We start from the raw sequence: 13,375 nt of genomic DNA, 5'->3' as shown, positions 1-13,375 counted from the left end.
AGGTGTAGATGGAGCAGCCAATGGGACAGAGAATAGAGGTGTAGATGGAGCAGCCAATGGGACAGAGAACAGAGGTGTAGATGGAGCAGCCAATGGGACAGAGAACAGAGGTGTAGATGGAGCAGCCAATGGGACAGAGAATAGAGGTGTAGATGGAGCAGCCAATGGGACAGAGAACAGAGGTGTAGATGGAGCAGCCAATGGGACAGAGAACAGAGGTGTAGATGGAGCAGCCAATGGGACAGAGAACAGAGGTGTAGATGGAGCAGCCAATGGGACAGAGAATAGAGGTGTAGATGGAGCAGCCAATGGGACAGAGAACAGAGGTGTAGATGGAGCAGCCAATGGGACAGAGAACAGAGGTGTAGATGGAGCAGCCAATGGGACAGAGAACAGAGGTGTAGATGGAGCAGCCAATGGGACAGAGAACAGAGGTGTAGATGGAGCAGCCAATGGGACAGAGAATAGAGGTGTAGATGGAGCAGCCAATGGGACAGAGAATAGAGGTGTAGATGGAGCATGTTTATTGCCGTTGGAAGTGACATCTCAATCAACTTTGCTGATACACTGAGCAACTGAAACACCATTGAAATGGCATGCAACAATGTGGTTTGACATTTCTAAACCAATTGCATCTGTTGCGTTACATTGGGATTCAATAAGCTATAAAAATATAAAGAGTTGCACACTCCATATGTAAACTTCCAGTCATTTATTGGGTAAATCACCTCATTGTGATTTTCCAAAATCATTTGTTAATCGAACCTTTTCGTTAATGATTTAGAACAAATGCTGTCTGTACAATGTAGCTAGCCAAATTGAAATTGCCAGCACTGTTCTAGCTGGCTAGCTAGCTGTCAACTAACTAACCAAGCTAGCAACTAACTAAGCTTAGGCTAGCAACTAACTAAGCTTAGGCTAGCTAGTTGAAACTGGTCTGGGTTTACCTTAAAAATGAAATGTATTGACAGCCAAACCACATACATAAACCTTTACTAGCCATGATGCCAAAATCTATTTATACAGCTCCCGTTTAACTAATTATGTTGCTTCTATCAACCTTGATGGCGGTTCCGGCAGCAACAGGCAGCGCGAGCAACAGCTGTGTTGACATGACAACTGGGTCGGAGTTCCGTACCTTGGAATGGATCACGCGACAAAAGCATTCGTTTTGATTGTGTTGCTTGCAACGAGTTTCACAAAAGTTGAAAAGTTTGCAACTGATCTGGAAGCCACCAAGTTGCAGATGAATTGCTTCATCTGGTGTTGTTACATGAAGCAATCCAAAAGCAACATGGCTGCGTCCAAGTTGCGTCGTGTAACCCCAGCACATTGTGGTCAAATCACTGTGTTACACACCCTCTCCCTCCTTCGGTAACAGATACAAAACAGATACCACCGTTCTCATATTAGGGAGCCCCAATTACTTTTCTAATCATGATCTGATGGGAAATCCATTTCCAGCAGAAGTTCGTCACACACACACAGACACATACGCACACGCACACACGCACACACACGCACACACTTAAATGAACAATTCTCCCTGGGTATTAAGCTAGCAGCATGTGATCTAATCCCCCAGTCAGATTGATCTAGTGCTAATGGGCCTGGTCCCACTCCCAGTGGACAATTAAGCGCTATCATAATCACAGCCAAAGCCTGGGGTGCGAGAGGGACAGAGACAGAGCGAGGGGGGAGGAGAGGGGGATGACACCCCGGGGAGAGAAGGAGAGGAGAGGGATGGTGAGGGATGGAGAGGGAGAAGAGAGGGATCTGGAGAGGTACTCTGGGCCTGGAGAGAGAAAGAAGGGGATGCTACCCCATGGAGAGGAAGGGAGGGATAGTGAGTTGAAGGACGGAGAGGGAGAAGAGACTGATCTGAAGAGGGACTCGGGGAACTGCAGCAGCGGCGTCCTCGCTCAGAGACTCATTTGCACACGGTGGTCCCTTGCTACACCGAGAGACATAAGTCTGTTGATGGATCTCAGGACCCACGCCAGACATCTGCTTCAGTGTTTATCTTTCTTGGTACCCCCCCACCCCCTCTCCCTCCTTTCCCACTCATCCCTCATCCCCCTCTCCACCACACAGAGAACATTCCGGAAAGTCACCCTGACTTTTGAGTAAACATGGTCAGTCCAGATCGAGCCGCTCGTTCCCTCGGATTATAATGAAGAAAATGAGATGAGCATGTCGTTGTTTTTAACACCTGTTGCACAGCTAGCAGACCACCACCGTTACTGCAACGGGGCTACAGTGGCCCACCTCGGTACACTTTCCAGATTGCTTGAGCGCCTTACCATAATGAGACATTCCACTGAAACAAACAGTGTAGGCTTTAAAGTCCTACTCCTACTCCATGCAAGGCTGTAAACTCCTGCACCAGTCTCATTTACAGATCATTTATCACGTGATTTACTTCACAAAAGGCACATCTCAATAGGTGGTCCAGGTATCCTCTTTTGTTCTGTATAGCTCCTCAAGAAAGGGGAGAGGCCGATGACATCACATCTCCCCATCAGACCAACTCCTTGAAGTTTGCAGTTGTGTAAAAAAAATAAAAAACGATTTTGCTTAAACATTTTTTTTTTGCCTTTTAGTGTGTGTCCTTCACTGTATGTATATTTGGGATATGGCTTTTCAACGGTAAAAGTAAAACAAATAGCTGGAGAACGTCTTTAAGGTAATTGATTTGTGTGTGGGAGCGATGGGAGATGATGTCATAGTTGTACAGACTGTAGCTTGCACACGGATGGGGGGGTGATATGTCATATACTTGGCATCTTTAAAATACCACGCTTTCACAGTTTTCTGACATCAGTTTGTGTGTGTGTGTGTGTGTGTGTGTGTGTGTGTGTGTGTGTGTGTGTGTGTGTGTGTGTGTGTGTGTGTGAGAGAGAGAGAGTGATAATTACCATTATAGCTTAAAGGCAGGTTAAGGAGAGGTTGGTTCAAATCAAGCGAGCGCGTGCGCGAACAGAAGTTGCCTTCCTGACAAGATGGTTGTACCGAGCAGCGCAGCTACAGTCTCTCTGTTAGAGCTGTGATTGACCTCAAATTAACATTGAAGCAGCCTGCTGCGGAGCGCTGACGGAAAAAAGATGGACAGTAAATAAGCTCCTCTCCTCCATCCTCCCACGACTTCTCCTCGGTTCTGGAGTTGGCATTGAACAGTATCTACAGATTGCTCTGCCCGCCTCTGATCTCCCCGCTCAACTGTCCTCATCTACTAATTGGCCCAGAGTTGACTTTTTGTGACAGTGCTTAAATCAGAGCAGCTTCGTTAAAGAGACAAAAAAAATGTGGTGCTTAAAGGGACACTTCGATGCCGTTTGTAAAGTAAACACTGGTATGGTTTGTTGAATGTTGAATAGGAGGTAAAAAATTGTTGAGGTATGTGTCACGTCCTGACCAGTGAAAGGGGTCATTTGCCATAGTAGAATGGTCAGGGCGTGGCAGGGGGGTTGTTTTGTGTGTTTTGGGGGTTTTTGGTTCAAGGGGAATTTGTTCTAGTTTTCATTTTCTATGCTTCGTTTTCCAGGTTTGGCTGAGTATGGTTTCCAATCAGAGGCAGGTGTCTTTCGCTTTCGTTGTCTCTGATTGGAAGCCATACTCAGGCAGCCTGTTTTCCTTTGGGTTTTGTGGGTGGTTGTTTTTCGTTTAGTCTGAGTACCTTACGGAACTGTTGGCTGTCGTTTGGTTGTTTTTGTTGAAGTGTTATCATTTAATAAAGTAAGAATGAGCACTCTACACGCTGCGCCTTGGTCCCCTTTCATCGACCGCTGTGACAGTATGTCTTTAAAGTGCCTGTCGCGTATTTGGAATCGTTCACAAAACAATGAGTTATTAAGGAAGCTGTTTATTGCATTTAAGGATGATTCATTTTGTAACCCTTCTTCAGTTTGCAAACATGTCTCAAAGTGACACAAATCTGTACTAATAACTCATACTAGTCTGGGTGATGAAATGCACATTGCTCAATTTAGTCCTTTTACTTTATTCCATCATGTGTGCTTTATTTTGAATGTATTAACCTAGGAGTGGTTTAAATATGTATCCTATCGTGTGGTGTTTCGGTTTATTTCTTATTTCCTTATTTGAGCGACTTCCTTTACTTTGAATTGGTTAACCTCCTTTTCAGTGTTTCTCTAGCTGTGGTAAGGAGTGTTAGCCAGGGACCTGAGCCATAACCCCCACACCTGAGGAGCATTGTTCAGCAGATTCAAGCCAGCAATGGAAGAGGACAGGTGACACAGGCTGTGCTCAGCCACAGTGTCTGGGGAGAGGGGACCGGATGAGTGTGACCAAGCTGTGCGCACAGAAACATCAGCCCACAGAGAGAAACAAAAGATTGAACTTCACTCAACTTTCTAGAGCAGTGGTCACCAACTGGTCGATCAATATCAACTGGTCGATCTTCAAGACATTCCTAGTCGATCGCCAAACATTTCTGTAAAAAACCCAATGTTCCTATTTTTGTTGTTGTTCTTGGGCTGTTGGAGGTAGGTGCACCTGATTCAGCTGCCCTGTGAGCCGGGTGGATGACATGTTGCCATTTTGAACCATTTCATGTTTCTGAAGGTGCAAACTCTGCCTTCCTGGCGGGCCCAGAGAGCAGATCAAGTGTACTATTAGCCTACCGCTGGCCAATCGGATGGCTCAGATGACTGTGTCTGCAGTAACGTAGCAGGCATAAAAGAAAGATACAGCAAAGTTGATACTGTGAGATTTCAAAATGTTTAAAACCATGACTAGAGAGAGACTGTCAACGAATACAGCAAAGAGCTGCTGTTTATATGAGTGAGTTCATGTCTAAGTTCTTACTCATCACTGTCAACACTTTGTATTCAACACGTTGTATTCAACACTTCTAAAAGGTGCATTCTTCCCATTTCCACTCAGCACTACAACAAGCACTGCAGCAGTAATGAATGATTAGGAAAGTGTATCTACAGGCATGCGTTGTTATTATTAGCAGCTTGAGTCTTTTTTAATATCGAGGAATTTTTCAATTTCTCTGTTCATTCTCTAGGAGTAACATCATGAATTTGTGCATGAGGCAGAAATAATGCGGTGCGACTCGAGTTTCGCCATCAGCTGGAAGACGGTGTCCCTTTTTGGTCAGTGTCAGTGGAGGAAAGGGAGAGCGGTGGGATGTTGAAAGACGGACCCTGAGTCTGCGGCTCTCTTCCTCCGCTGAGACTGAGCATCAGACACAGGCCATCAGCCCAGTAAAATAAAAAGCTAATGATTTTAATGTATGCTCACTCAGCTGTGCTTCACAAGTAATACAGCCACAGATCTATTACCTGTGTGATTATATAGCCTACCTCAAATTTTGAAATATAATTGTAAAAGAATGGCCCGAACAACAATGCATTGACAGTGCAATTGAAGCAAAGCCAATATGTGGTTATGATGTATTGGGTCTATAGCTTACTGCTCAAAAGTCATTGCTACAGTACTGTTTTTAATTGGTTAATGTTGCATAGGCTTACAAGTTTTTAAGTCATGTAAAAAAAGACTTGGAGTGGTGAATTACGTGTGTGTGCGTACCAATGGTTTCCAGTATGATGACGTTACTGATGAAGCTTTCCCCACCGTCTCCAGACGAGGGCCTGCTACGACGACACTGCCAAGGCAACGACTACCGCATAGGAACCCCATGATGCCAGCGGCGACGCGACGAATGCTCCAAGCTAAACAACTGTGGACTCTAGCGGGCATGTGGTGTGAGCGTGCCCAGGCATGTCCTTGTGTTTTGTTCTGTGTTGCTTTTATCCTGTAACGCCCTTTTAATACTAAGAAAAAATAAATATATTGTCAGCTTGTGTCTGTGGTATTGGGATCGAAAGATCCTTGGTTTTTGACACGTATACGAACCGTGAATATTACAACCAAACTGGAGTCAATAAAGAATGGCTCCATAAATGAGATGATTTGCTCAGGGAGTGTGTAAAACATAACAACCCTTTGTTCTGTGAAATATCAAGTTGGAAATAATTTCATTTTTTTTCCTCCTCAGAGAAACCATTTTCTTTTCTACTCAAACCCATTTCACTTCCTTAAACTCTCATGACCCATTCACGAAGCACAAAAGGCTGCAACAGCACTCGAGCAAACCAATGCACACCTGTCCTAAACTGACCGATGGAGGCCATTTTATGACTGCTGTTCAGAATCATGACTCCAGCCAAACAATTAAAGCCCTGAGCCATAGTGACATCTAACAGCTGCTGGGGCTGTGTAGTGGAGACTTTGGCTTGGCCACCGCCACCTATATTGAGGGACCTGATTCATTCATCGCAATCACTTTAAGCAGTCCCCTATAACCCAATAAAGCTGCTTGTAACAGATGCTACAACCATATCCGAGGGTCCTTACATGGGGAGAAGAAGATTCAATTTGTATCGAAGGTCACTGTAGTCTCTGAGTCATTGAGGCATGAAGCATGGAAACTGGACTGGAACAAACTACTGTTTAGAAACTGTTCTGACAAGGCATCAAGGTTTTAGTCTTGATTGAGTGGGCCTATCAGGGGTTGGAGTGAGGCATAAACAAACCAATCAATGGAGAGGACAGTAAGACGCATGCATGGTTTTTCCCACTCTTGGCTAGGCCTTCCCATCAGCCCTGGCATGCAGTGCCTTGGGCCGGGTCAGCTGCAAAGGTGTCTAGAACATTGAGCATGAAAAGCCCAGGGCAGGTAGTTCAAGACAGACAAAGGAAATGACAGTCAGGTAGAGAGAAAATAGAATCATGAGCAATGTGAGAAAGAGTGCCCAGTTTCTGCCTTCCAGTCAACCACAAGAGAGAGTCACATACAGAAACACAGAGAGAGGAGAGAGAGTCACATACAGAAACACAGAGAGAGGAGAGAGAAAGAGAGTCACATACAGAAACACAGAGAGAGGAGAGAGAGAGAGAGAGTCACATACAGAAACACAGAGAGAGGAGAGAGAGAGAGAAAGTCACATACAGTAACACAGAGAGAGGAGAGAGAGAGAAAGTCACATACAGTAACACAGAGAGGAGAGAGAGAGTCACATACAGAAACAGAGGAGAGAGAGAGTCACATACAGAAACAGAGGAGAGAGAGAGTCACATACAGAAACACAGAGAGAGGAGAGAGAGAGAGAGTCACATACAGAAACACAGAGAGAGTCACAAACAGAAACACAGAGAGAGGAGAGAGAGAGAGAGTCACATACAGAAACACAGAGAGAGTCACAAACAGAAACACAGAGAGAGGAGAGAGAGAGAGTCACATACAGAAACACAGAGAGAGTCACAAACATAAACAGAGAGAGAGAGAGAGAGAGAGAGAGAGAGAGAGAGAGAGAGAGAGAGAGAAAAGAGAAAGAGAGTCACATACAGAAACACAGAGAGAGAGTCACATACAGAAACACAGAGAGAGGAGAGAGAGAGAGAGAGAGAGAGAGCAGGAGTGAAAGTGAAGAGACAGGCAATTGTCTCGCCTCCACAGAGGTCTCCTGAAATGGCATCTTGAGAGCACAGGGGAGGGGAAAGTTCCACGGAAACATGCCTTCTTGTCAACCACAAGAGTGAGAGTGTCACATATAGAAACACAGAGAGAGGAGAGTGAGTGAGAGAGCAGGAGTAAAAGGACAGGCAATTGTCTCATCTCCACAGAGGTCCCCTGAAATGGCGTCTTGAGAGCACAGGGGAGGGGAAAGTTCAACGGAAACGTCAAAGTCCCCACACTCCCACAGAGAGAGACCAAGAAACCTGACAGCAACGGAAGTACAGCGAAGCACTTTAGCTTACCCCTTAAGAGGCCTAAAGCTTTAGCCGCGGGACGCTAAAAATAAGATAGAAATACACTGCAGGACCCTAAAGAAAAGCTAGTTTCCTTTTTGCTCCCACTATTACTCCTCCTTGTCAACTGAAGAGGAGTTTGTTGGTTGAGTCCCTTCAGGACATGTTAAGAACTGTGTCGTGCATCGCAAGAGGGAGTGGTCATGCAGACATGGAAAATATTTGCTTCTGTATACAGGAAGATATAGGGCTACTATACAGCAAGTGAAGACGCTAAGGCCCATAAGTCTATGCCTAGTAGGATATCTGTCTGACTGATACATGGTCATTAAGGACAGATGTTACGATAAGGGTCGTGTTGATGGAGAAACCAGCCTCCCTGCAGAATCCTCTGCAGTGGACTGAAGAGGGTTGCAAAGACACTCATTGGGAATGAATGAGCTCTTTTATACGTGACTCTGCAATAATTGGGTTTAGTGCTCAGGGGAGCTGCCTCAATCAATGTGGGAGCAGGCTTTGTTCAAACAAGTCGCCAGGATCGCATTGGGAACCACCGGCCGGGCTGGCGCTGCACAGACAGACTGATCTGCAGTTGGATGGCTTCCAGTTCCCTTACTAAAACCTACTAACAGAATTGTGACCTTTTCATGCCCGTTGATGAAAATAGACTTAGACAAACTGCCGCAATAGTAGCATGTCGAAATGTAAAAGTCATGATTAACAAATCCCCAGTTAAAGTGTAGATAGACTTTAACAAGAAAAACACCTAATAGGACTAAATGTAAAAGTCATGATTAAAATGTTCCAATATGTTACGGAACAGTACAGTAAAGTATTTGTGTGATATCTGCAGAGAACTAGAACAAACCAGAAACAAACTCCCACTATTTTTAGTCGTCTTTAATGTAAAATTCATGCTTTAAAATACCCAGTATGCTACGCTATAGTACAGTACAGTGAAATATGTGTGTAATATCTCTCCAGAGAATTAGGGCAGTCCCCGGTCTGACTAGCTCATTTGTCCACACTCTATAATCCATCATTAACATGGAGAAAGTGGTTTCAGGGCGATACTTGAGCATTTGTCAAGAGTTCTTCCTCTGAGCCCTTCGGGTCGAGGGCTATCGACATCTCCATGGTTTATGTAAAACACCACAGAATGAGGGAATGTCTCCACGTGATGCTGCCTGAGAGGGGTGGGGCTTACAATTAAAGCCAGAGTACATGTTAATTCATCTCTGTCACTAAGAATTGTTTCTCTCGTTAGGGTGAGATTGGAATAGAAACAGATATATTGTCGTTACGGTAATGTGGAATGACATCTTGTTGAATTCTAAAGATGGCAAAGACAGAGCAGTGATGTATTTATATTTATTTGGGGGGGGGGGTAGATTAGCTTTAATATTGCAGATATTTATGTCTCTTTATAGCAACGCAACCACACAGTCAGTGACTCACCTATAAACACGCGCACACACACACGCCTTCACCTGACTAGTATTATCAACCCACTCTCATTTACCACATTGGTTTTCTAGGGGTAAAAAAAAATCCCTATTACCCAAACAACCAGGTTCCTGCAGACTGTTCTCAACACAGGCCTTGTTCAATTATTTTCATAGTGCATAGATTCAATTGTGTGTGTGTGTTAGTGAGAGTGTGTTTGTTGGGGATTGTGTGTGTGTGTGTGTGTTACTGAGAGTGTGTTTGTTGGGGATTGTGTGCGTGTGTCTGTGTGTGGTGGGGATGACAACTTTATTTTAGATTACATCCACGTCAGGTTATTCAAAAGCCAAGTGTGGATCGATGACAATTGAATGAGGGCGGGAGATGTCAGGACAGAAAACAGGAACAATCAGTGACCTTCCTCACGATACAGTGGATGAATACCACGCATTAATCAAGTGACGGGGCTCAATAGTCTCCTTAGTCATTCATTCCCAGATAACGTACTTAAACCTGTCACTTCAGAAGCACTATAGAACACCGGAGGAGGCCGAGATCCGCTCAAGACGATAACTAAAAAGAAAGAAAACAGGAGAGAGAAAACGTCGTCCGGCCTCCACAATGAATGCAGCTTTCCCCTCAATTAAAAACCGAACAGGAGGAGAACGAACGTCCCCTTTCGCGAGCACTGAAATGACTCAGAGAAAGAGAGAGAGAGAGACGGATGCAATGAGCGCAGACATCGAAGCGTAATTATTATTTTCATATGAAGTGTGAAAGCGCTGACAAAACAGCTCTTTCCTCCGGCGTAAAACAGATGGGTTTCTAGGCGTAATTGCTCTTGGAAAAATTCCAGCAACCCGATTCTGACGGCAACTGGGTGTGACAAGCGTTTGCTGCTCAGATCGGGCTGTAGGAGGGCGGTGGCACCGCGGCTGTTTGCTGCTTGAATCACATTTTAATTGTCTCGCCATTCTGTCCATAATAAACCAGGTAGACTTTTACTTTACAAACAAAAACAGTCCCAAAGTTTGTTTTACTGGTACATGCTGTTCTCGATACACGGTGGAGCCAATTAGATGCACAGCGCTGTGCCAATGCTGTCGGAGATGGAGGCAGAGAGGGAAATGGTTGTCACCCGCCTATGACCCTTTAAAATGGCATGCTTGAGAGAACATGAAACCAGCATCTCATTTTGCCAACCGTGGAAGTTGGGAAGAGAGCAAACACACACAGAGGCCAAGAGAGAGAGACACAGAGAAAGAGGGGGGGAGAGAGAGAGAGAGAGAGAGAGGGTGAGAGAGACCAAGATGATTCAATAATTAATATGTTCCCACAATTACTGAATAACGTCTACGTTATAGAAGACATAAGATTACAGTAACTATGGAAGTGGTAAAGCAGTCGTTATGTTTTTTTATGTAGCATGGTAACCAGTCACGTAGTATACGGTATATACTGTCTATTGCCTCATTCCTTGTGCTATGTAGCGGTTCAGTGTGACCACATTACTTCTCCGTTACCTAGAAACCACTGTGGATTGTGAACGTGATCACGAGTGTCCTCTGATTCCAACCTAACAGAACAACACCCCAGAAGGACTGTGGCTTTCATTAAGGTCCATATGGGAAGACAAGAGAGAATCCACAGTCTCTGAGCCCGGATTTATCAAGCATCTCGGAGCACGAGTGATGGTCTAGGATCAGTTTTGCCTTTTAGTTTCGCCACACCTGTACATCATAATTAATACCATCACGGACAGGGAGGACCTGATCCTAGATCAGATACAGGCCATGGTCTGAGTCCCTATCCCTAATAGACACAGGGCAGTGTGCATGTAATTACTACTGCCAATAGTTAATGGCTTGATGGATTTGCAATGCCTGGTAACGGACCAGCACTCCACTGGGTTCCACTGATTGCAGGTAGGGAACGCTGGACACTCTTAGATCGTCAGGGCTGTTGTGCAGCCATAGGCGTTAATACACCCGTGTTGGCACACATATAATGATGCACCCATTTCAAATCAAAACAAAGTTTATTTGTCACGTGCGCCAAATACAACAGGCACCTTACAGTGAAATGCTTACTTACAGGCCCTAACCAACAAGTAAAAAATAGGTATTAGGTGAACAATAGGTAAGTAAAGAAATAAAAAACAACAGTAAAAAGACAGTGAAAAATAACAGTAGCGAGGCTATATATAGTAGCAAGGCTATATACAGGCACCGGTTAGTCAGGCTTATTGAGGTAGTATGTACATGTAGGTATGGTTAAAGTGACTATGCATATACGATAAACAGAGAGTAGCAGTAGCTTAAAAGAGGGGTTGGTGGGTTGCGGGACACAATGCAGATAGTCCGGGTAGCCAATGTGCGGGGCACCAGTTAGTCGCGCTAATTGAGGTAGTAAGTACATGAGTGTATAGTTAAAGTGAATATGCATATATGATTAACAGAGAATAGCAGCAGCGTAAAAGAGGGGTTGGGGGAAACACAACGCAAATAATCCAGGTAGCCATTTGATTACCTGTTCAGGAGTCTTATGATTTGGGGGTAAAAGCTGTTGAGAAGCCTTTTGGGCCTAGACTTGGCACTCCGGTACTGCTTGCCATGATGTAGCAGAGGGAACAGTCTATGACTAGGGTGGCTGGAGTCTTTGACAATTTTTAGGGCCTTCCTCTGGTATAGAGGTCCTGGATGGCAGGAAGCTTGGCCCCAGTGATGTACTGGGCTGTACGCACCACCCTCTGTAGTGCCTTGCGGTCGGAGGCTGCACAGTTGCCGTACCAGGTAGTGATGCAACCAGTCAGGATGCTCTCTCTGTTGCAGCTGTATAACCTTTTGAGGATCTGAGGACCCATGCAAATCGTTTTACTTTGCTGAGGGGGAATAGTCTTTGTCGTGTCCTCTTCACGACTGTCTTGGTGTGTTTGGACCATTCTAGTTTGTTGGTGATGTGGATACCAAGGAACACGAAGCTCTCAACCTGCTCCACTACAGCCCCGTCGATGAGAATGGGGGCGTGCTCGGTCTTCCGTTTCCTGTAGTCCACAATCATCTCCTTTGTCTTGGTTACGTTGAGGGATAGGATGTTATTCTGGCACCCCCCGGCCAGGGCTCTGACTTCCTCCCTATAGGCTGTTTCGTTGTTGTCGGTGATCATGCCTACCACTGTTGTGTCATCTGCAAACTTAATGATGGTGTTGGAGTCGTGGCTGGCCACGCAGTCGTGGGTGAACGGGAGCACAGGAGGGGACTGAGCACGCACCCCAGAGGGGCTCCAATGTTGAGGATTAGTGTGGCAGATGTGTTGCTACCTACCCTCACCACCTGCGGGCGGTCCGTCAGGAAGTCCAGGATCCAGTTGCAGAGGGAGGTGTTTAGTCCCAGGATCCTTAGCTTAGTGATGAGCTTTGAGGGTACTATGGTGTTGAACGCTGAGCTGAACGCTGAGGTTTTCCTTTTGTCCAGGTGGGAAAGGGCAGTGTGGAGTGCCAAAGAGATTGCATCATCTGTGGATCTGTTTGGGCGGTATGCAAATTGGAGTGGGTCTAGGGTTTCTGGGATAATGGTGTTGATGTGAGCCATTACCAGCCTTTCAAAGCACTTCATGGCTACGAACGTGAGTGCTATGGGTCTGTAGTCATTTAGGCAGGTTGCCTTTGTGTTCTTGGGCACAGGGACTATGGTGGTCTGCTTGAAACATGTTGGTATTACAGACTCGGGCAGGGAGAGGTTGAAAATGTCAGTGAAGACACCTGCCAGTTGGTCAGCACATGCCCGGAGCACACGTTCTGGTAATCCGTTTGGCCCCGTGGCCTTGTGAATGTTGACCTGTTTAAAGGTCTTACTCATGTTGGCTACAGAGAGCGTGGTCACACAGTCATCTGTAACAGCTGATGTTCTCATGCATACTTCAGTGTTGCATGCTTCGAAGCGAGCATAGAAGTGATTGCGGCTGTGCTTCCTTTTGTAGTCTCTAATAGTTTGCAAGCCCTGCCACATAAGACGAGCATTGGAGCCGGTGTAGTACGATTCAATCTTAGCCCTGTATTGGCGCTTTGCCTGTTTGATAGTTCGTCGGAGGACAAAGCAGGATTTATTATAAGCTTCCATGTTAGAATCTCGCACCTTGAAAGTGGCAG

The 13,375-nt window shown here is 45.4% G+C and overlaps 1 protein-coding gene across 13 annotated transcripts in view; it reads right to left on the bottom strand.

Moving 5' to 3' along the window:
• Positions 1-13,375, bottom strand: part of LOC106610235 (type II inositol 3,4-bisphosphate 4-phosphatase) — a 185,049-nt gene that overhangs the window by 76,404 nt on the left and 95,270 nt on the right. The window lies entirely within an intron of this gene.

This window comes from Salmo salar, chromosome ssa08 (genome assembly GCF_905237065.1).
Source record: "Salmo salar chromosome ssa08, Ssal_v3.1, whole genome shotgun sequence".
NCBI lineage: Eukaryota > Metazoa > Chordata > Actinopteri > Salmoniformes > Salmonidae > Salmo > Salmo salar.
This window is presented reverse-complemented; position numbering and strand designations above follow the sequence as displayed.